Raw genomic sequence first — 23,506 nt, forward strand, 5'->3', positions numbered from 1 at the left:
GAGAGAAGCTGGAAGCAATCCCACTAAAATCAGGGACTAGACAAGGCTGCCCACTTTCTCCCTACCTATTCAATATAGTACTTGAAGTCCTAGCCAGAGCAATTTGACAACAAAAGGAGGTCAAAGGGATAAAAATTGGAAAGAAAGAAGTCAAAATATCACTATTTGCAGATGATATGATAGTATATATAAGTGATACTTAAAATTCCACCAGAGTACTCCTAAACCTGAAAAACAGCTTCAGTGAAGTAGCTGGATATAAAATTAAGTCAAACAAATCAGTGGAAAAACAGGCTGAGAAAGAAATTAGGGAAACAACACCCTTCATAATAGTCACAAATAATATAAAATACCTTGGTGTGACTCTAACTAAGGAAATGAAAGATCTGTACAAAAAGAACTTCAAATCTCTGAAGAAAGAAATCTAAGAAGATATCAGAAGATGGGAAGATGTCCCATACTCATGGATTGGCAGGCTCAATATAGTAATAATTGCTATCTTGCCAAAAGCAATCTACAGATTCAATGCAATCCCCATCACATTACAACTCAATTCTTCAATGAATTAAAAAGGTCAATTTGCAAATTCATCTGGAATAACAAAAGAAAAAAAACTAGGATAGTAAAAACTATTCTCAATGATAAAAGAATCTCTGTTGGAACCAACATGCCTGAACTCAAGCTGTACTACAGAGCAATTGTGATAAAAACTGCATGGTACTGGTACAGCAATAGACAGGTAGAACAATGGAATAGAATTGAAGACCCAGAAATTAACCCACACACCTATGGTCACTTAATCTTTGACAAGTAGCTAACACCATCCAGTGGAAAAAAGAGAACAGTTTCAACAAATGGTGCTGGCACAACTGGTGGTTGTCATGTAGAAGAATGGGAATTGATCCATTCTTATCTCTTTGTACAAAGCACAAGTCTAAGTGGATCAAAGAACTCCACATAAAACCAGAGACACTGAAACTTATAGAGGAGAAAGTGGGGAAAACCCTCGAAGATATGTGCACAGGGGAAAAAATTCTTAAACAGAACAGCAATGGCTTGTGCTGTAAAAGTGAGAATCGACAAATGGGACCTCATAAAGTTGCAAAGCTTCTACAAGGCAAAAGACACTGTCAATAAGACAAAAAGGCCACCAACAGATTGGGAAAGGATCTTTACCATTCCTAAATCACATAGGGGACTAATATCCAATATATATAAAGAACTCAAGAAGATGGACTCCAGAAAATCAAATAACCCTATTAAATATGGGGTACAGAGCTAAACAAAGAATTTTCAACTGAGGAATACCAAATGGCTGAGAAGCACTTGAAAAAATGTTCAGCATCCTTAATTGTCAGAAATGTAAATCAAAACAACCCTGAGATTCCACCTCACACCAGTCAGAATGGCTAAGATAAAAAATTCAGGCGACAGCAGATGCTGGCGGGATTGCAAGCTGGTACAACCACTCTGGAAATCAGTTTGGTGGTTTCTCAGAAAATTGGACATGGTACGACCAGAAGGTCCAGCAATTCCTCTCCTGGATATACACTCAGAAGATGTTCCAACTTGTAATAAGGACACATCCTCCACTATGTTCATAGCAGCCTTATTTATAATAGCCAGAAGTTGGAAAGAACCCAGATGTCCCTTAACAGAGGAATGGATACAGAAAATGTGGTACATCTACACAATGAAGTAGTACTCAGCAATTAAAAACAATGAATTCATAAAATTCTTAGACAAATTGATGGATCTGTCTGGTATTTCTGATTTCTGAGTGTCTTTTTAAAAACATGAATAGATGTTGGGTTCTTTGTCTGCACAATTGATATGGCCATGATAGTTCTCTGCTTTGTTATTATTATGGCATAATGTGTGTCATTGTATTATGTTTAGACAATCATGCACTATTATACTTACTTTCACTGTGTAAAACTACTGAATATGGCACTGCATTACAAAACATTTTCAGATGCTCTACGCTGTACATTGAGCACAGTTTCCTCCCCATTTTGTTCCTCCACTCTCCCCATTAGTTTCATTTACTCTTCTAGGTAATTTAATTTCTACTTCAATGGCCTGTTAACATAGGTGTTTTATTTTTAAGCTTGACATAGGTGATTTTACACATCGATATAAAATCTAGTAATTACAAAGCAGAAAAATCATTTGATGTTGGTCTTTCTAAGCTGGCTTATTTTGCTTTATATGAGCTCCAGTTGCATCCCTTTTCCAAAAGTTAGTGTAACTTTGTTCTTTTTTATGACAGAAAGAATCCATTGTGTATACACACATATTTAAAATCCATTCCTCCACTGTTGTGACATAGTTGATTCTATAACGTAGTTATGAGCATTGCTGAAGTAAACGCTGATGTGCAAGTAGCTGTCATAGCAACCATACATAGATTCATTGAACAAATCCCAAATATTTATAATCATTGTCGTTCTGTAAGTTCTGGCCAGTCCAAAGTAGGTGTACTGTGTTTATGCTTGATGAAATATTTCATTTGATGTTAAATTTTTGAGTAGTTTCACTCTCTAAATCCAGTTAGGCAGTTGTTTCCTTTTAGCACATTAAAGAATGTTATTCTGTTTCCTGGTGCCCAGTATTATTTATTTATTTATTTATTTATTTATTTATTTATTTATTTATTTAATATTTTATTAGGTATTTTCCTCATTTACATTTTCAATGCTATTCCAAAAGTCCCCCATACCCTCCACCCCCCACTCCCCTACCCACTCACTCCCACTTTTTGGCCCTGGCATTCCCCTGTACTGGGGCATATAATGTTTGCAAGTCCAATGGGCCTCTCTTTCCAGTGATGGCCAACTAGGCCATCTTTTGATACATATGCAGCTAGAGTCAAGAGCTCCAGGGTACTGGTTAGTTCATAATGTTGTTCCACCTATAGGGTTGCAGATCCCTTTAGCTCCTTGGGTACTTTCTCTAGCTCCTCCATTGAGGGCCCTGTGATCCATCCAATAGCTGACTGTGAGCATCCACTTCTGTGTTTGTCAGGCCCCCGGCATAGTCTCACAGGAGACAGCTATATCTGGGTCCTTTCAGCAAAATCTTGCTAGTGTGTGCAATAGTGTCAGCGTTTGGAAGCTGATTATGGGATGGATCCCCGGATATGGCAGTCTGTTGATGGTCCATCCTTTCATCACAGCTCCAAACTTTGTCTCTGTAACTCCTTCCATGGGTGTTTTGTTCCCAATTCTAAGAAGGGGCAAAGTGTCCACACTTCGGTCTTCGTTCTTCTTGAGTTTCATGCGTTTAGCAAATTGTATCTTATTATTTATAATAACACATCAGTTCTTTGCCTTCCACTCACTTGGATAGGATAGCATTTTATTTGGGTCAGGTTTTAGAACTCTCTTCTTTCTTGGCATTTTTAATGTACTTAATTCAGCTTTTATTGGGGGGCTTCAACTGTCATATCATCAACATATCAATGTTTCTTAGTCCTCACAACTTTCTAGTTATTAAGTCAAAGAACAGACTGCTTCAAAGTTGTTTTAAGGAATGAGGAGATATGTCAGTTGGTAAATCATTTGCTTGCTTTGCAAGCATGATGACCTGACTTTGCTCCCTACAATTATGTAAGAGATCTGTGTTCGGTAGCACACACTTGTAATCCCAGTACCAGGGGTAGTGGGTAGAGAAAGGTATTCTTGTGACTCCCTGCCCAGCCTATTTAAACTTCCTGACAATCCCTAGATCATTGAGAGATCTTTTCTCAAAACAACCAATAAACTCAAAAAACAAAACAAGTGTGTGGCACTTGAGAAATGACACCTGAGGTTAACTTGAACCTTTGTGTACACAGGTCCCATAAGTAGGCATACCCCTGCACATGTATTCCAACATGCCTATGCACACACACACAAATGTGAAAAAGACCAGTTTTTACATTCATGGTATATTGAGCAGATGGTGCTGAGATCCTATATATTTCAGTGTTACTGATCTGCAAGTAAGGTCTTGCTACATTCTCACCAACCTTCCTTCAGGAGTTCTCCTTACTGTATCTTCTGTCTCTTGGCTTTATTTTTACCTCTCCATCTACAAACCATTCTTCAGATCTTTCATCACATGGAAACTCTAAATTGAAAAGGAGAGATTTCATAGCCCTGAGTTCCTCCAAAAGGAAACTAGAGAGAGCATACACTAGTAGTCTGACAGCACACCTAGAAACTCTAGAACAAAAGGAAGAAAATTCACCCTAGAGGAGTAGATGGCAGGAAATAATCAAACTTATGGCTGAAATCAACCAAGTGGAAACAAAAAGAACTATTCAAAGAATCAACCAAACCAGGAACTGGTTCTTTGAGAAAATCAACAAGATAGATAAACCCTTAGTCAGACTAACGAGAGGGCACAGGGACAGTATCCTAATTAATAAAATCAGAAATGAAAAGGGAGACATAACAACAGATACTGAGGAAATCCAAAACACCATCAGATCCTACTAAAAAAGGCTATACTCAACTGGAAAACCTGGATGAAATGGACAACTTCCTAGACAGATATCAGGTACCAAAGTTAAATCAGGATCAGATTAATGATCTTAACAGTCCCATTTCCCCTAAAGAAATAGAAGCAGTCACTAATAGTCTCCCAACCAAAAAAAAAAAAAAAAACCCTCAGGACCAGATGGATTTAGTGCAGAGTTCTATCAGACCTTCAAAGAAGACCTAATTCCAACTCTCCTCAAATTATTCCAAAAAATAGAAACAGAATTCATTCTATGAAACCACAGTTACTCAGAGACCTAAACCACATAAAGACCCAACAAAGAAAGCGAACTTCAGACCAATTTCCCTTATGAGCATCGATGCAAAAATACTCAATAAAATTCTCACACATCAAAACAATCATCCATCATGACCAAGTAGGCTTCATTCCAGCGATGCAGGGATGGTTTAATATACAGAAATCCATCAATGTAATCCACTATATAAACAAACTCAAAGACAAAAATCACATGATCATCTCGTTAGATTCTGAGAAAGCATTTGACAAAATCCAACACCCATTCATGATAAAACTCATGGAAAGATCAGGAATTCAAGGCCCATACCTAAACATAATAAAAGCAATATATAGCAAATCAGTAGACAACAAAAGTAAATGGAGAGAAGCTGGAAGCAATCCCACTAAAATCAGGGACTAGACAAGGCTGCTCACTTTCTCCCTACCTATTCAACATTGTACTTGAAGTCCTAGCCAGAGCAATTAGACAACAAAAGGCGATCAAGGGGATAAAAATTGGAAAGAAAGAAGTCAAAATACCACTATTTGCAGATGATATGATAGTGTATATAAGTGACCCTAAAAATTCCACCAGAGGGCCTGAGCATCTGCCTATAGTTTTCTGCACAGGTGAGAGTGTGGAATACAGAAGCTAACGGCTTCTGGGACAGGCGGGAGCCACAGAGCTTCTAAGGCAGCCCCCTTTTCGGGCCCCAGACGTCAGGCCACTTTCCCGGCCAGAGGATAGGGGTCTGCCCCCCCACCCCCCCGGGAGCGAGCTTTGCCTGAGCATCTGCAGCAGACATCTTGGTTCCAGGACTCTGCTGAGAGTATTCTGCACAGGTGAGAGTGTGGAATACAGAAGCTAACAGCTTCTGGGACAGGCCGAAGCAACTGCTTCAGGGACAGGTCCTGTTTTGGGCCTTAATCTTCAGCCAGGAGGGAGGTCCTAATGCCAGATATCTGTGCATCTTTCCTATAAGAGGAGAGCTTGCCTGCAGAGAGTGCTCTGACCACTGAAACTCAGAGGAGAGAACTAGTCTCCCAAGTCTGCTGATAGAGGCTAACAGAATCACCTGAGGAACAAGCTCTAACCAGAGACAACTAAATCAACTAACTCCAGAGATTACCAGATGGGGAAAGGTAAATGTAAGAATCTTACTAACAGAAACCAAGACAACTCACCATCACCAGAACCCAGCACTCCCACCTTGCCCAGTCCAGGGCACCCCAATACACCCGAAAAGCTAGACCCAGATTAGAAAGCATATCTCATGATGATGGTAGAGGACATCAAGAAGGACTAATAACTCACTCAAAGAAATACAGGAGAACACTGCTAAACAGGTAGAAGATCTTAAAGAGGAAGCACAAAAATCCCTTAAAGAATTACAGGAAAACACAACCAAACAGGTGATGGAATTGAATAAAACCATCCAAGACCTAAAAAGGGAAGTAGACACAATAAAGAAAACCCATAGTGAGGCAATGCTGGAGATAGAAACCATAGGAAAGAAATCTGGAACCATAGATGTGAGCATCAGCAACAGAATACAAGAGATGGAAGAGAGAATCTCAGGTGAAGAAGATTCCATAGAGAACATGGGCACAAAAATCAAAGAAAATGGAAAATGCAAAAAGATCCTAACTCAAAACATCCAGGAAGTCCAGGACACAATGAGAAGACCAAACCTATGGCTAATAGGAGTAGATGAGAATGAAGATTTTCATCTCAAAGGGCCAGCAAATATCTTCAACAAAATTATAGAAGAAAACTTCCCAAACCTAAAGAAAGAGATGCCCATGAACATGCAAGAAGCCTATAAAACTCCATATAGACTGGACCAGAAAAGAAATTCCTTCTGACACATAATAATCAGAACAACAAATGCACTAAATAAAGAGAGAATATTAAAAGCAGTAAGGGAAAGGGTCAAGTAACATATAAAGGCAAGCCTATCAGAATTACACCAGACTTTTCATCAGAGACTATGAAAGCAAGAAGAGCTTGGACAGATATTATACAGACACTAAGAGAACACAAATGCCAACCCAGGATACTATACCTAGCCAAACTTTCAGTGACCATAGATGGAGAAACCAAAGTATTCCACGACAAAACCAAATTCACACATTATCTTTCCACGAATCCAGCCCTTCAAAGGATAATAACAGAAAAAAACCAATACAAGGATGGAAACTACGTCCTAGAAAAAGCAAGAAGGTAATCCCTCAACAAACCTAAAATAAGACAGGCACAAGAACAGAATGCCAACTTAAACAACAAAAATAATAGGAAGCAACAATTACTTTTCCTTAATATCTCTTAATATCAATGGACTCAACTCCCCAATAAAAAGACATAGACGAATAGACTGGCTACACAAAAGGACCCAACATTTTGCTGCTTACAGGAAACCCATCTCAGGGGAAAAAGATAGACACTACCTCAGAGTGAAAGGCTGGAAAACAATTTTCCAAGCAAATGGTCTGAAGAAACAAGCTGGAGTAGCCATTCTAATATCGCATAAAATCGACTTCCAACCCAAGGTCATCAAAAAAGACAAGGAGGGGCACCTCATACTCATCAAAGGTAAAATCTTCCAAGAAGAATTCTCAATTCTGAATATCTATGCTCCAAATACAAGGGCAGCCACTTTCATTAAAGACACTTTAGTAAAGCTCAAAGCACACATTGCACCTCACACAATAATAGTGGGGGCCTTCAACACACAACTTTCACCAATGGACAGATAATGGAAACAGAATCTAAACAGGGACACAGTGAAACTAACAGAAGTTATGAAACAAATGGATCTAACTGATAACTACAGAACATTTTATAATAAAACAAAAGGATATGCCTTCTTCTCAGCAGCTCATTGTACCTTCTCCAAAATTGACCACATAATTGGACACAAAACAAGTCTCAACAGATACAAAATTATTGAAATTATCCCATGCATCCTATCAGATCACCATGGACTAAGGCTGATCTTCAATAACAAAATAAATAATAGAAAGCCAACATTCATCTGGAAACTGAACAACACTCTCCTCAATGATACCTTGGTCAAGGAAGGAATAAAGAAAGAAATTAAGGACTTTTTGGAGATTAATGAAAATGAAGCCACAACATACCCAAACTTATGGGACACAATGAAAGCATTTCTAAGAGGGAAACTCATAGCTCTGAGTGCCTCCAAAAAGAAACTAGAGAGAGCACACATTAGCAGCTTGACAACATACCTAAAAGCTCTAGAAAACAGGAAGCAAATTCACCCAAGAGGAGTTGACGGCAGGAAATAATCAAACTCAGGGGCAAAATCAACCAAGTGGAAACAAGAAGAATTATTCAAAGAATCAACCAAACGAGGAAATGGTTCTTTGAGAAAATCAACAAGATAGACAAACCCTTAGCCAGACTCACTAGAGGGCACAGGGAAAGCATTCTCATTAACAAAATCAGAAATGAAAAGGGAGACATAACAACAGATCCTGAAGAAATCCAAAACACCATCAGATCCTTCTACAAAAGGCTATACTCAACAAAACTGGAGAACCTGGATGAAATGGACAAGTTTCTAGACAGATACCAGGTACCAAAGTTAAGTCAAGATCAGGTTAATGATCTAAACAGTCCTATATCCCCTAAAGAAATAGAAGCAGTCATTAATAGTCTCCCAACCAAAAAAAGCCCAGGACCAGATGGGTTTAGTGCAGAGTTCTATCAGACCTTCAAAGAAGATCTAATCCCAGTTCTTCACAAACTATTCCACAAAATAGAAACAGAAGATACTCTACCCAACTCATTCTATGAAGCCACAATTACTCTGATACCTAAACCACAAAAAGACCCAACAAAGATAGAGAACTTCAGACCAATTTCCCTTATGAATATCTATGCAAAAATCCTCAATAAAGTTCTTGCTAACCGAATCCAAGAACACATTAAAGCAATCATCCATCCTGACCAAGTAGGTTTCATCCCAGGGATGCAGGGATGGTACAATATACGGAAATACATCAACGTAATCCAGTATATAAACAAACTCAAAGAAAAAACCGCATGATCATCTCGTTAGATGCGGAAAAAGCATTTGACAAGATCCAACACCCATTCATGATAAAAGTCTTGGAAAAATCAGGAATTCAAGGCCCATACCTAAACATAATAAAAGCAATCTACAGCAAACCAGTAGCCAACATCAAAGTAAATGGTCAGAAGCTGGAAGCAATCCCACTAAAATCAGGGAATAGACAAGGCTGCCTACTTTCTCCCTACCTCTTCAACATAGTACTTGAAGTATTAGCCAGAGCAATTCGACCACAAAAGGAGATCAAGGAGATACAAATTGGAAAAGATGAAGTCAAAATATCACTTTTTGCAGATTGTTCCTGTGATATGATATGGAGTCTTGCCAGCAAGGACACACACACAGGACACACACGGGTTCTTCTGCAGCATAGCTTTAATGCATCTCGAGAGAAAGATCATCAGCTTCTGGGGGGGGGGCCTAGAACACAGGAAACTCAGTCATTTTAAAACCCACAAGAGTGGTTGGAGATGTGACTCACCCTGACTGGCTGCTCACTATCAGCCCAGATGACGCCCCACGGGACAGGCAGGGCACAAGAAATGGACAAATACCCCCGCACATACGCAGACTATTTATCAGTTAGAACACCGGATATGATTGCAAGGGGGGCTCCTTACATCTCCCCCTTTCCTTTTATTTAAAAGACAACAGGCCACCCAGTACTGAGAGTGGAGATAGAGGTCAAATCCCCAGTGTGCAAAATTAGGGGCATTACACAAAACCTTCTCCCAGGTTCATCACCCAGAGGGGTCTTGGTCCACTCCTGTGTCCTTTTTTTCCTGGAGAAAGGACACTTGGACACTCAACCTTCATACGAGATGACATGTCTCCCTAGAATAGGCTCATTTTATGCCACAGAGCCTTTCTACTGCAGTGCTTAGCCGTGCAACTCTCTCGGGCTGCTGAAGCACACTCACTCTATCCCGTGCAATGAGACTAGCCTCGTGGGGTGCAAGAGCTGAGCGGCCAGCGACCTATTGCTTAAGTATAGATAACCATATATCAGGGGAGGTACCGTGTTCTAATGCTGCAAGTGCTTGGACTATCACCATCTTGTCCCTTTTTGTTTGGACTTTAAGTTTACAGACCATCCAGAGCAAAAGCAACGCTCCACCGCATAGGATCACGGCAAACAAGCCTACCCCCACCCACTCCTTAAAGTAGGAAAATGCAGAGGAAATCCAGGTGCAGAAGCCCTTCGTCAGCGAAGGGTCGAGACGCATAGAATTCACTTGTAGAATAGCAACTCTCAACTCTTGAAGCGTTTGCTCAAATTCCATGGTCCAATTCTGTAACATATAACGAGACAAAGTTTTTGACAAATTTGCTGCTCTTGTAGAATTTTCAAACTGAACAGAAGTAACACAAAGACATCTTGTATTCACAGCCCAATTGAGCCAACTGCCAAAGAATATCCACTTGTTCTTGGACTAGGTCGATGCGTTGATTTATCAACATCAACCCTCCTTGTATCTGTGAGTTGGGTGTGGCCTGTTTATATAAGGCCGTTGTGACTGTCATAGAAAGCTCGTTAATAGTTTGTATTGTTTGAACAGTAGTAGATAGAGCGAGTGCCGAGGCTGTGATAGAGGCTGCAACTTCCACTGTGGCCACCAATCCAACTATAATAGCAGAAATACCAAAATCTCTTTTCCCTCGAAACAAAGTCAAGCTATTAGGGGCATCTACAGGAACAGGAACAAATGTAGGCATGCAGGTAACCAAAGAAAAAGGATATTTCTTAGCATCCCAGCATAAGGCATAAAAACATTTTTCTTGTGAGCAATCTATCTCTATCTGATTTTGATTTAAGCTTGTGTTATTTACCACCCACAAAAATGGGGGCCATACACATACCGGGGTGGCAGTAAAATTTACCTCTTTCTGTTTTTTATATCTAACATTGGAGGTGGTCCATTTAAAAGAATTTGGACTCTGCTTATCAGACCGACCGGTCTTCAAGGTACCTTTCCAATCAAAGGTCAATTCTCCTTTCTCACTAGAACCTCCTCCAATCATTGCCATGGGGGCGAGATCAGTACAGCTTCCATTAACCCCACTAAGCAACCATTGATCAAAAGGGTTAGTATTAGTTTGGAGGGGGTCCATAGTACTAAAATCATATCCAGCAAAAGTATCATTATACTCTCTACTAATATATGGGGAAAAGGAAAAATATTTCTCTACTGCCCAAGTATATTTTTTAGCTTGGCAACCTGTCCAAGGTAAGATTACATCTTCCATGGACCCTTCCTTGCAAAAGGGTGCCTTTCTAGGTTGAAGGCAGCTTATTTCCAGGTTTTCAGCTAGGCCACCACCCTCTAATAACTATGGTATCAGCCTTTATATCAGTCGTTACGCCCCAAGAGCTCTTTCTTAACCAGGCTGCTGATTGATAATGCAAGGGTATACATTGGCTCTTATCTTGTAACGAGGAAATTAACATAAAGCACAGGCTTCCCTGTAGGAAGAAGGTTCTATTTTCTAATAAAGCCTGAATCTGTTCATCTAAGGGAAAATAAGCAAGTCCCAGTTCTTTATCTGTAGTAAAAAATCGTGGAAATATTTGTGCATTATGCATAACTGGCATAGGAAGGGGGAAAGTTGACATAATTCCCCATCTTAACTCTCCAGATATACTAGGAACCAGAATGTCCAGCATGAGGAGTATGATCCATCGGTGTCTTGGGATCTTGTTCCTGTGACTCATTGTCCAAGAGCTGGATCCGTCGAGTGAGGCGCTCCAGAATCCAAAAGGGATTATCTTCCTCCTGTGGAAAAACACATATAGCTCCCCTGGATCTTATTAAAATAGGATCCGGGCCATATCATTTATTATCAAGAACATTCTTCCACTTGACCATTTCATTGAGCGATTGAGGCCATTGTTTGTGCCTTTCAGCTGGTGATCTCCCAGCATTATCCAATTTTAAGAAATTAAAAGTAAATATTATAAGCGATAGAGTCATCTTTGGCATCATAGCCTTTATCCCCCCTTTTTGTTTAATTAAATAGGACTTGAGAGTGCGATGGGCACGTTCTACAATGCCTTGTCCTTGAGGATTATAAGGAAGGCCAGTCAGATGAGTCACATCCATCTGATGGCAAAACTGTCATGAATGCTTTTGACTAACAAGAACAGAACATTTGTTTCTAGGGTGGCTATTCAGCCCAGTCATATATACTATTTAGATTTACAAAATAAACAGTTAGGACTTATCTGTTTAGTCTTTCTTGCCAGTGGCTAACTTCAGCTTAGGAATTTTTTCCTTGAATAGGAGCCAGGTAATGATGCATGTGCTCTAATATGTTGAATATAAAAAGGGTGTTCACGCATCAAAATACAATCTTGTATTGTCATCAAAATTTTAGATACTGAACTGTTAGTCAGTTTTAATATAACATGAACAGTGACTAATTACACTTTCAATTGTTTCTCTTGACGAGAGATTGTAACTAGAATGCTTGAAAAGTCATTTTAGTCACTAGTGTAAAATTTATTTATTTATTAATCAGAAATTAGAGAAAGTCTTTAAGTTGTCTCTACAAATAACTATCTTCCAAAACCCAAATAAATATAAGAATCCTGAGTTTGTATCTTTTCAGGAGCTATCTGTAATCTTTATTAGTTAAAGCCTTATGTAAACCTCTATAACACAAAAGCAAATCCTGGGGGTCTTTTTCAGGCAACTTAGGACAATTTCTTAACTGCCCAAAAACAATTTTCTTAAAGAAACAGTATTTTTTTCTTATAAGTTGCATAAGCAATTGCAAGCTCTGAGATATAATATTAACTAGTAATGTACAACTTAAAGTTTGATTGTTCAACATTTTTAAACACCATCTTCAGCACACAATTTAATTATCTGTGCTGAAACAGGATAAACATGTGATTTAATTTACATATACTTTTCTCCCATAGAAGGGTTGTTTTTAAATACAGTAAATGGGATGTAAGCATGCTTGAAGATACAAAAGCATGCATAAGCAATTTTTAACTTATCTTAGGATGAGTATCAATTTTATTTAAAATGATGGTATGTAATAGGTCAAATATCAATATTCTGCAATAACCAATTGCTGTTTGGAACAAGGAATTCTTAATTCTTAATTAGCACCACAGCAGCCTTATAATAGGATGTTAAAACTTTGAGGTGAAGAAGGATGATTTTACATTAATGTTTATTTTTGCCAAAAAATAGCTGTGGACACATTTAATAAAAATAACTAGAGTATGTAACTAATATTTGATTACCACCAATTACAATCGATACCAATAGATTACAGAAGTTTCTTCTACTTTCTGTTAAAGCCTTTTTGGTTCTCACCAGTTAATTGGAATCTCACTTGATAGCACCTTAACAAAGGCTTAGGTTCTCCTGTGGAGAGTTTAAGGTGAGGTCTTAGCCAATTAACATATCCTGTAAGCTTTTGGAAATAAAATTTTAAAGTAAATTTGTACCAATTTTCCAGTATGACTGAAACCCTAATTATTAAAAAAGATATCGCCTCTGAATCTTATGAAGCAACAACTCTTCTCCAGAACTTTAAACTTCCCTTTAGAGACATTAGCTAATAAAATACTTTTCACTTAGGAAACAATATATACTGAAAGATTTAAACCTTTTGCCTCTTGTATTGAAGCTGATAATAAAACTTTCTTACATATTGTTAAGCTATGTTAGCCATACCTAGGGGCAAAAACCTTTAATGGTCACCAGGTCACTAGAAGTAAACTCTTTACAAATGGAAAAAATTAAACTTTTAAATCTATAATAATTTTACATGAAGTAGGCAAATTATTTTGAAATGCCTTTATAAGTTTTATAGCCTGATTGACCTTTTATAAACTTTTGAATTTAAATTTTATTTAGAACAACATCTGGCTAGGTCTGTAATAAGGCTCTAAGAAGTGCCACACAAGCCAAGCTGAGGCTGCTCCCCTCTGAGCTCAGCCTTAACCCAAATGCAAACTTTTTTTCAATCTGAACACTCTGCCAGAGTCTTGGTTCAAAGATTATCCCTATGTTGAAGTATCCTTAAAGACTTGTTTTCTTGCGTTTGTTCATGTTGTTTAGAAAGACTCCAAACTTGAGTTCCCAATTTTAAGCTAACTTTCTGTTACAAGCGAAAGGCTGTCTGCCCCTTTAAGAGCTCCGCTTGTAATCGGCCCTCAGCAAGGCTTATCCAGCTGTACTTGACTCCCAGTCACAGTGCAGCTAATTTATCAGCCTGTACTTGTGCAAATTAAAACTACTTTTAAAACAAGTTTTAACCATTTATATTTTTCAACATGAAACACAGAACAATAACCATTCAAACAACATAACAAAAACAAACATGAATTGACAGACATATGGACAATCTGTTGTGGTGCACCAAAAACAGACAATAGACAGACATGGAATAGAACTTGGTGTCTCAAAGGGACATGGATATTGCAACCAGAGCTAAGAAAATCTCCATAGGAGGCAGAGAAAAAAAACAGGACGTCTCCCATTTTAATTCTGCTCCCCAGGAGCGCTCTGAAATAGCTTATTTTCATTTTTTCTCTTTTTCTTTTTCTTTCTTTTTTTTCTTTCTTTCTTTTTTTTTAAAGATCCCAAACAGGGGACAACTGCTTTTCTAAAACTCATCCTCTCTCTCTCATGTTCAGACTCTAACTTCCTTATCTCCTTCTTCTGGGAATACTGCCAGTGAATGAGAGAAGATACAGTGACCCTGAGAGCTATCTCCAAGCCTTTAATGAAAGCTGCCTCTTTAGTCAAAGTCTTTGAGAGGAGGGTAAATTGACTTAATTTTAATTTTTATCCTTTGTATCTTTACAATTTATATTATCTTTTGTATCTTTATATTTTATATTATCTTTTGTTTTTTTCTTTTCTCCTTTTTCTATACTCTCCCCTTTTCTAAATTCCGGGGGAGGTCCTTTTTCCCTTAGACATGTCTTTTTTTTTCTTTTTATGAGCTCCTTATCTCTCGCACCGTTCAGTTTCTGGCATGCTGTCTTGAACCTCTTCTAACATTTCTTGTCCCTCAACCACTGCAGGTTGGCAGGTCTCATCTTCCAAGCAATTCTTTATTAATTTCCAAATTGCCTTAGTGCCTAGATGTAAGTCTCCTTCTTCAAATTTTCTATCTAGGTCTCTTCCTAACTTGTTCCACAAGGCTGTGGTCAGGGAACCTGAGCAAGCATACCATGGAGCAACACAGCCTATTTCTTTGACAAAATTTTGTAGAGAGTGTGTGGCTATCTTGAGGTCTCTCTGCTTAAGGATAATTTGCAGTGTGTTTACAATTGACTGTGAGAACCCCATTGTGCCTGCGGTTTATCTACATCCGACTTAAGGCACACTGAAGCAGAAGTGAAAGTAACTGCCGGGCTCCGCTTCAAAAGCAAAAGTCCGTCCCTGAAGCAAAAGTCTGTTCTCAAAATAGAAGCCTGCTCCCGGAGCAGAAGTGAAAGTAAGCTGCCACGCTCTGCTCTCTTATCTACAAGAGACTGACTGAGCTTGTTAGTGCTGCCGTTTATTTACGTAGAACTGACCACACCTCAAGGTCACACTAACCACGATTAAACACAATAAATTACCAGGAGAAAGAAAACAAACGCCAGGGTTACAAAAACCAAAGCATCTACCAACCCGTCCTACAGTGCTTCTAGATTGAGACCAAAGTTAAAGGGAACAACAGGCTCAAGGTTAAGCATGTCTCTCTGAACTTACGATTTCCACTGCAGTTCTGGACCTGCCCCGTTTCCAGCGGGCCTCCCCTATGCCGGCGATATTGTAGAATACCTGGGTTTTGGCACCAGATGTTCCTGTGATATGATATGGAGCCTCGCCAGCAAGGACACACACACAGGACACACACGGATTCTTCTGCAGCATAGCTTTAATGCATCTCGAGAGAAAGATCATCAGCTTCTGGGGTTGGGGGGAGGCCTAGAACACAGGAAACTCAGTCCTTTTAAAACCCACAAGAGTGGTTGGAGATGTGACTCACCCTGACTGGCTGCTCACTATCAGCCCAGATGACGCCCCACGAAATAGGCAGGGCACAAGGAATGGAGAAATACCCCAGCACATATGCAGACTAATTATTTATCAGTTAGAACACCGGATATGATTGCAAGGGCGGCTCCTTACAGCAGATGATATGATAGTATATATAAGTGACCCTAAAAATTCCACCAGAGAACTCCCAAACCTGATAAACAGCTTCAGTGAAGTAGCTGGATATAAAATTAACTCAAACAAGTCAATGGTCTTTCTGTACACAAAGAATAAACAGGCTGAGAAAGAAATTAGGGAAACAACACCCTTCTCAATAGTCACAAATAATATAAAATATCTTGGCGTGACTCTAACAAAGGAAGTGAAAGATCTGTATGACAAGAACTTCAAGTCTCTGAAGAAAGAAATTAAAGAAGATCCCCGAAGATGGAAAGATCTCCCATGCTCATGGATTGGCAGGATCAACATTGTAAAAATGGCTATCTTGCCAAAAGTAATCTACAGATTCAATGCAATCCCCATCAAAATTCCAACTCAATTCTTCAATGAATTAGAAAGAGCAATCTGCAAATTCATCTGGAATAACAAAAAACCTAGGATAGCAAAAACTCTTCTCAAGGATAAAAGAACCTCTGGTGGAATCACCATGCCTGACCTAAAGCTTTACTACAGAGCAATTGTGATAAAAACTGCATGGTACTGGTATACTGACAGACAAGTAGACCAATGGAATAGAATTGAAGACCCACAAATGAACCCACACACCTATGGTCACTTGATCTTCGACAAGGGAGCTAAAACCATCCAGTGGAAGAAAGACAGCATTTTCAACAAATGGTGCTGGCACAACTGGTTGTTATCATGTAGAAGAATGCAAATCGGTCCATTCCTGTCTCCTTGTACTAAGGTCAAATCTAAGTGGATCAAGGAACTTCACATAAAACCAGAGACACTGAATCTTATAGAGGAGAAAGTGGGGAAAAACCTCAATGATATGGGCACAGGGGAAAAATTCCTGAATAGAACAGCAATGGCTTGTGCTGTAAGATCGAGGATTGACAAATGGGACCTGATAAAACTGCAAAGCTTCTGCAAGGCAAAAGACACCGTCAATAAGACAAAAAGACCACCAACAGATTGGGAAAGGATCTTTACCTATCTTAAATCAGATAGGGGACTAATATCCAATATATATAAAGAACTCAAGAGGATGGACTCCAGAAAATCAATTAACCCCGTTAAAAGATGGGGCTCAGAGCTAAACAAAGAATTCTCACCCGAGGGATATCTAATGGCTGAGAAGCACCTGAAAATATGTTCAACATCTTTAATCATCAGAGAAATGCAAATCAAAACAACCCTGAGATTCCATCTCATACCAGTCAGAATGGCTAGGATGAAAAATTCAGGTGACAGCAGATGCTGGTGAGGATGAGGAAAAAGAGGAACACTCCTCCATTGTTGGTGGGATTGCAAGCTTGTACAACCACTCTGGAAATCAGTCTGGCGGTTCCTCAGAAAACTGGACATAGTACTACCAGAGGATCCCTCAATACCTCTCCTGGGCATATATCCATAAGATGTTCCAACCTGTAAGAAGGACACATGCTCCACTATGTTCATAGCAGTCTTATTTATAATAGCCAGAAGCTGGAAAGAACCCAGATGCCCCTCAACAGAGGAATGGATACAGAAAATGTGGTACATTTACACAATGGAGTAACTACTCATCTATTAAAAAGAATGAATTTATGAAATTCCTAGGCAAATGGATGGACCTGGAGGGCATCATCCTGAGTGAGGTAACACAATCACAAAAGGACTCACACAATATGTACTCACTGATAAGTGGATATTAGCCCAGAAACTTAGAATACCCAAGATATAAGGTACAGTTTGCTAAACGCATGAAACTCAAGAAAAACGAAGTCCAAAGTGTGAACACTTTGACCCTTCTTAGAATTGGGAACAAAACACCCATGGAAGGAGTTACAGAGACAAAGTTTGGAGCTGAGACGAAAAGATGGATCATCTAGAAACTGCCATAACCGGGGATCCATCCCATAATCAGCTTCCAAATGCTGACACCATTGCATACACTAGCAAGATTTTGCTTAAAGGACCCAAATATGCTGTCTCTTGTGAGACTATGCCGGGGCCTGGCAAACACAGAAGTGGATGCTCACAGTCAGCTATTGGATGAATCACAGGGCCCCCAATGGAGGAGCTAGGGAAAGTACTCAAGGAGCTGAAGGGATCTGCAATCCTATAGGTGGAACAACAATATGAACTAACCAATACCACCCCCCACCCCCCGCCTGGAGCTAATGTCTCTAGCTGCATATGAATCAGAAGATGGCCTAGTCAGCCATCAGTGGAAAGGGAGGCCCATTGGTCGTGCAATCTTTATATGCCTCAGTACAGGGGAATGCCAGGGACAAGAAGTGGGAGTGGGTGGGTAGGGGAGTGGGTGGGGGAGCATGTGGGGGACTTTTGGGATAGCATTGGAAATGTAATTGAAATAAATACCCAATTAAAAACTAACAATAATTAAAAAAAGATTTTGCAGGGATAAGTAAGCAGTGCAAGAAAAAAAAATAAAGTTGGAATTTTTGCTCCATCCATCAAAAAAAAAAAATTCCACCAGAGAACTTCTAAACCTGATAAACAGCTTCAGTGCAGTAGCTCAGTAGCTGGATATAAAATTAACACAAACTAATCAGTGGCCTTTCTCTACACAAAGGATAAACAGGATGAGAAAGAAATTAGGGAAGCAACACCCTTCTCAATAGTCACAAATAATATAAAATACCTTGGTGTGACTCTAACTAAGGAAATGAAAGATCTGTATGACAAGAACTTCAAGTCTGAGGAAAGAAATTGAAGAAGATTTCAGAAGATGGAAAGATCTCCCATGATCATGCATTGGCAGGATTAATATAGTAAAAATGGCTATCCTGCCAAAAGCAATCTACAGATTCAATGCAATCCCCATCCAGATTCCAAGTCAATTTTTCACTGAGTTAGAAAGGGCAATTTGCAAATTTATCTGGAATAACAAAAAACCTAGGATAGCAAAAACTATTCTCAACAATAAAAGAACCTCTGAGGGAATCACCATGCATGATCTCAAGCTGTACTACAGAGCAGTTGTGATAAAAACTGTGTGGTACTGGTACAGCAACAGACAGGTAGATCAATGGAATAGAATTGAAGACCCAGAAATGAACCCACACACCTATGGACACTTAATCTTTGACAAGGGAGCTAACACCATCCAGTGGAAAAAAGACAGCATTTTCAACAAATGGTGCTGGCACAACTGGTGGATGTCATGTAGAAGAATTGGAATTGATCCATTCTTATCTCTTTGTACAAAGCTCAAGTCTAAGTGGATCAAAGAACTCCACATAAAACCAGAGACACTGAAATTTATGGAGGAGAAAGTGGGGGAAACCCTCGAAGTTATGTGCACAGGGGAAAAATTCCTAAACAGAACAGCAATGGCCTGTGCTGTAAGATCAAGAATCAACAAATGGGACCTCATAAAATTGCTAAGCTTCTGTAGGGCAAAAGATACTGTCAATTAGACAAAAAAGGCCACCAAGAAATTGGGAAAGAATTTTACCAATCCTAAATTAGATAGGGGACTAATATCCAATATATACAGAGCTCAAGAAGCTGAACTCCAAAAATTCAAATAACCCCATTAAAAATGGGGCTCAGAGTTAAACAAAGAATTCTCAACTGAGGAATACCGAATGGCTGAGAAGCACCTGAAAAAATGTTCAACATCTTTAATCATCAGGGAAATGAAAATCAAAACAATCCTGAGATTCTACCTCACACCAGTCAGAATGGCTAGGATCAAAAATTCAGGTGACAGCAGATGCTGGCGAGGATGTGGAGAAAGAGGAACACTCCTCCATTGTTGGTGGGATTGCAAGCTGGTACAACCACTCTGGGAATCAGTCTGGTGGTTCCTCAGAAAACTGGACATAGTACTACCGCTAGATCCAGCAATACCTCTCCTGGGCATATACCCAGAAGATGTTCCAACTGGTAAGAAGGACACGTGCTCCACTATGTTCATAGCAGCCCTATTTATAATAGCCAGAAGCTGGAAAGAACCCAGGTGTCCCTTAACAGAGGAATGAATACAGAAAATATGGTACATTTACACAATGGAGTACTACTCAGGTATTAAAAACAATGAATTTATGAAATTCTTGGGCAAATGGATGTATCTGGAAGATATCATCCTTAGTGAGATAACCCAATCACAAATGAAGTCACTTGATATGCACTCACTGTTAAGTGGATATTTGCTCAGAAACCTAGAATACCCAAGATACAACTTCCAAAACACAAGAAAATCAAGAAGAAAGACCAATGCGTGGATACGTCATTCCTCCCTAGAATAGGGAATAAAATATCCATGGAAGGAGTTACAGAGACAAAGTTTGGAGCTAAGACAAAAAGATGAACCATCCAGATACTGCCCCACCCGGGGGTTTGTCCCATAATCATCCACCAAACGCAGACACTATTGCATATGCCAGCAAGATTTTGCTGAAGGGACACTGATATAGCTGTCTCCTGTGAGGCTTTGCCAGTGCCTGGCAAATACAGAAGTGGATGCTCCCAGGGCCCCCAATGTAGGAGCTAGAGAAAGTACCCAAGAGCTGAAGGGGTCTGTAACCCTATAGGTGGAACAACAATATGAACTAATCAGTACCCCTAGAACTCGTGTCTCTAGCTCCATATGTAGCAGAAGATGGTCTAGTCAGCCATCATTGGGAAGAGAGGTGCCTTGGTCTAGCAAACTTTATATGCCCCAGTACAGGGAATGCAAGGGCCAAGAAGTGGGAGTGGGTGGGTACGGGAGCAGGGCAGGGGGAGGGTATAGGGGACTATTGGGATAGCATTTGAAATGTAAATGAAGAAAATATCTAATAAAAATATTTTTAAAAAGAAAAGAAAAGAAAAGAAAAGAAAAGAAAAGAAAAGAAAAGAAAAGAAGAGAAAAGAAAAGGAGAGATTTTCGAGATGTGCTTTCATTCAGTATCCCAGGCTAGCTGGGAACTTAGATATCCTAAGCTGGCTTTGAACTTGTTATAATCCTTTTATGTCGGCCTCCAGAGTGGAGCGTTTACAGCCATGCAACACCACAATCTGGCCTTGTGGTGGTTTTGAAGCCTAAGAGTTTAATCAAAGTATTCCTTTTACCTTTAATGATGGGACCATCAATCCAGACACTAAAATTCATGATCTGAAGGTGTTGATGACCTCTCATGATGTGAACTCAGCACCATCAAAAGCCTGCTAAGAGATAAATGTGCAGGCGTGTCTGTGAGGGAGAGTCAGGGGACTGGGCTCATTAAGAGAGGAAGACCCAGCCTAACCCTGGGCAGCATGGCTCCATGGGCTTTGAGCATTAGAAGGAAGAAATAGAAACTGAGAATCACACAGTCAGCCTGCAGTTAATGGTTTCCTGGGACACCTTATTAGTTCTTATGCTTTTCAGTGTGAAGGCCAATTTCCTCGCATTTCCCAAGGACTAGAAGTAAATGGTAAATTTGTCATTTGGAGCTTCTAAGTGAGCATGTCAGGGGATGTCTTCTGCTGGATTGAAAATGTTATAGCACAGTGGTTAAGAGCACTTGCTGCTCTTGCAGAGGACCCAGGTTCAACTCCCAGCATCCACATGGTGGGTTACAACCATCTGTAAATCTAGTTCCAGGGGATTTAACACTAAGTATATTGAGAAACTTAGATCGATTCTTAATCAATTATGGTTTTCTTTAATTAGATAATTGTCCAAGGTGGTAAATATTTTTTTATATTATGTCTATTGTAGTTATTCACATTTGAGTTCTTTAAAATTTACACTATTTTCATGTTTGAATTCATTATTCATTTGGTTTTTTTGATACAGGGTTTCTCTGTGTAGCTATGGCTGTCCTCAAATTCATTTTGTAGACCAGGGTGGCCTCATACTCAGAGATCCGCATGTCTCTGCTCTCTAGGGTTGGAATTAAAGGTATGTGCCACAATTTCCTGCCCTCTTTTCAATTCTTTTTATTTAATGTTTATTTTCATTTTATGTGTATGTGCTTTTTTCCTGCATGTGTGCATGTGCACCTCATGATGTCTGGTGCTTCCAGGGGTCATAAGAGAGCATCGGATCCTCTAAAACTAGAGATACAGCTATAAGCCACCATATGGGTGCTGGGAACTGAACCTAGGTCCTCTGTAAGAGCAGCCAGTCAGTGCCTTTAACTGTTGAACTATCTCTCCAGTCCCTTCACATTTGAATTCTCAATTCACTGAGAGTACATCTCCGAGTCCCATATAGAGAAAGCATCCACCTTTTCTCTTTAGTAGTTGCTTTCATCTTAGTTTGTTTTCTGTTTCTGTGACAGAACACCCTCACTAAAGTGACTTCATTGCAGAAAGGTTCATTTCAGCTCACAGTCATCCAAAGTTATGGTTTGTCAGGCCACTGTGGCAGTGGAAGAAGCCACAGCTGTAGGAGCTTAGGGTATCGACTCAGACTCACAGTACATCCGCAGTAAAGAAGCATGGAGCAATAAGAGTCCAAGTTGCTGCTCAGGCCTCTTACACTTTGGACACAGTCTAGGATCCCAATCATAGAATGGCGCCACCCAGAGGCACCTTGAGACAGTTATCCAGACAGTTCCCTACAGGCATGTTCAGAGGCTCATCTCCAAATGATTCTGGACTTTGTCATGCTGACATTTGTCATCACAGTGGTGGGAGTGCTCTCTTCTTGCTCTGTATGGAGCTCACCTCAATTAAGGTGTCATATTGCCACACGTAAGTGTACTTCCTTCAAAGCTGGGTGTTTTGATTTGTTTCAAGACAGGCTCTCTCTCTCTCTCTCTCTCTCTCTCTCTCTCTCTCTCTCTCTCTCTCTCTCTCTCTGTAGTCCTGGGTGTCCTGGAACTCATTATTTAGACCAGGCTGGCCTTCAATGCACAGAAATCCTTTACTTCCTGATGTTTCAGAGCCTTTAAAAAATTTAATCCCTCCTGCCTGTTCCTGTTCTTAGTAACTGTGCTTTTGTAGGTGTTTTAGTTTTTGGTCTTGCAAGTCTCTCCCTCTCTTCTCATTCTCCATTAAGAAGGCCTCAAAGTAAAATTTAACTTGGGGAGGACTGACATTTTTGATACTAAAATCATCCCAGCCAAGAGCCTGAAATCTCTGTCCAATTATTCAGATCATCATGTATCTCCTGTGTTAAATGTTTATGGTTTTATAAATGAAGGCCTTCTGTATTATTTATTAATTCAATAATTTGATATTTTATACTTTAGTAATATAAAGTATATTTTATTACTGTAACTGTTATAGAGATTTTACTGAAGGAAAAAGGCTGTGTGTGTGTGTGTGTGTATGTGTGTGTGTGTGTGTGTGTGTGTGTGTGTGTGTGTGTGTTTAATTTTTGAGATATGGTCCACAGCTATGCTGGTGCTCACTTCATAGATTATCACAAACCTGTGACAATCCTCCTCCTTAGCCAAAGTGTTGGTATTACAGGCATGTGTCACTAGGTTCAGTGGCTATTAATACTTACAAGTTGTTTTGTATTCATAAATTTGG

The sequence above is a fragment of the Mus musculus genome, chromosome 12 (genome assembly GCF_000001635.26).
Source record: "Mus musculus strain C57BL/6J chromosome 12, GRCm38.p6 C57BL/6J".
Taxonomy (NCBI): Eukaryota; Metazoa; Chordata; class Mammalia; order Rodentia; family Muridae; genus Mus; species Mus musculus.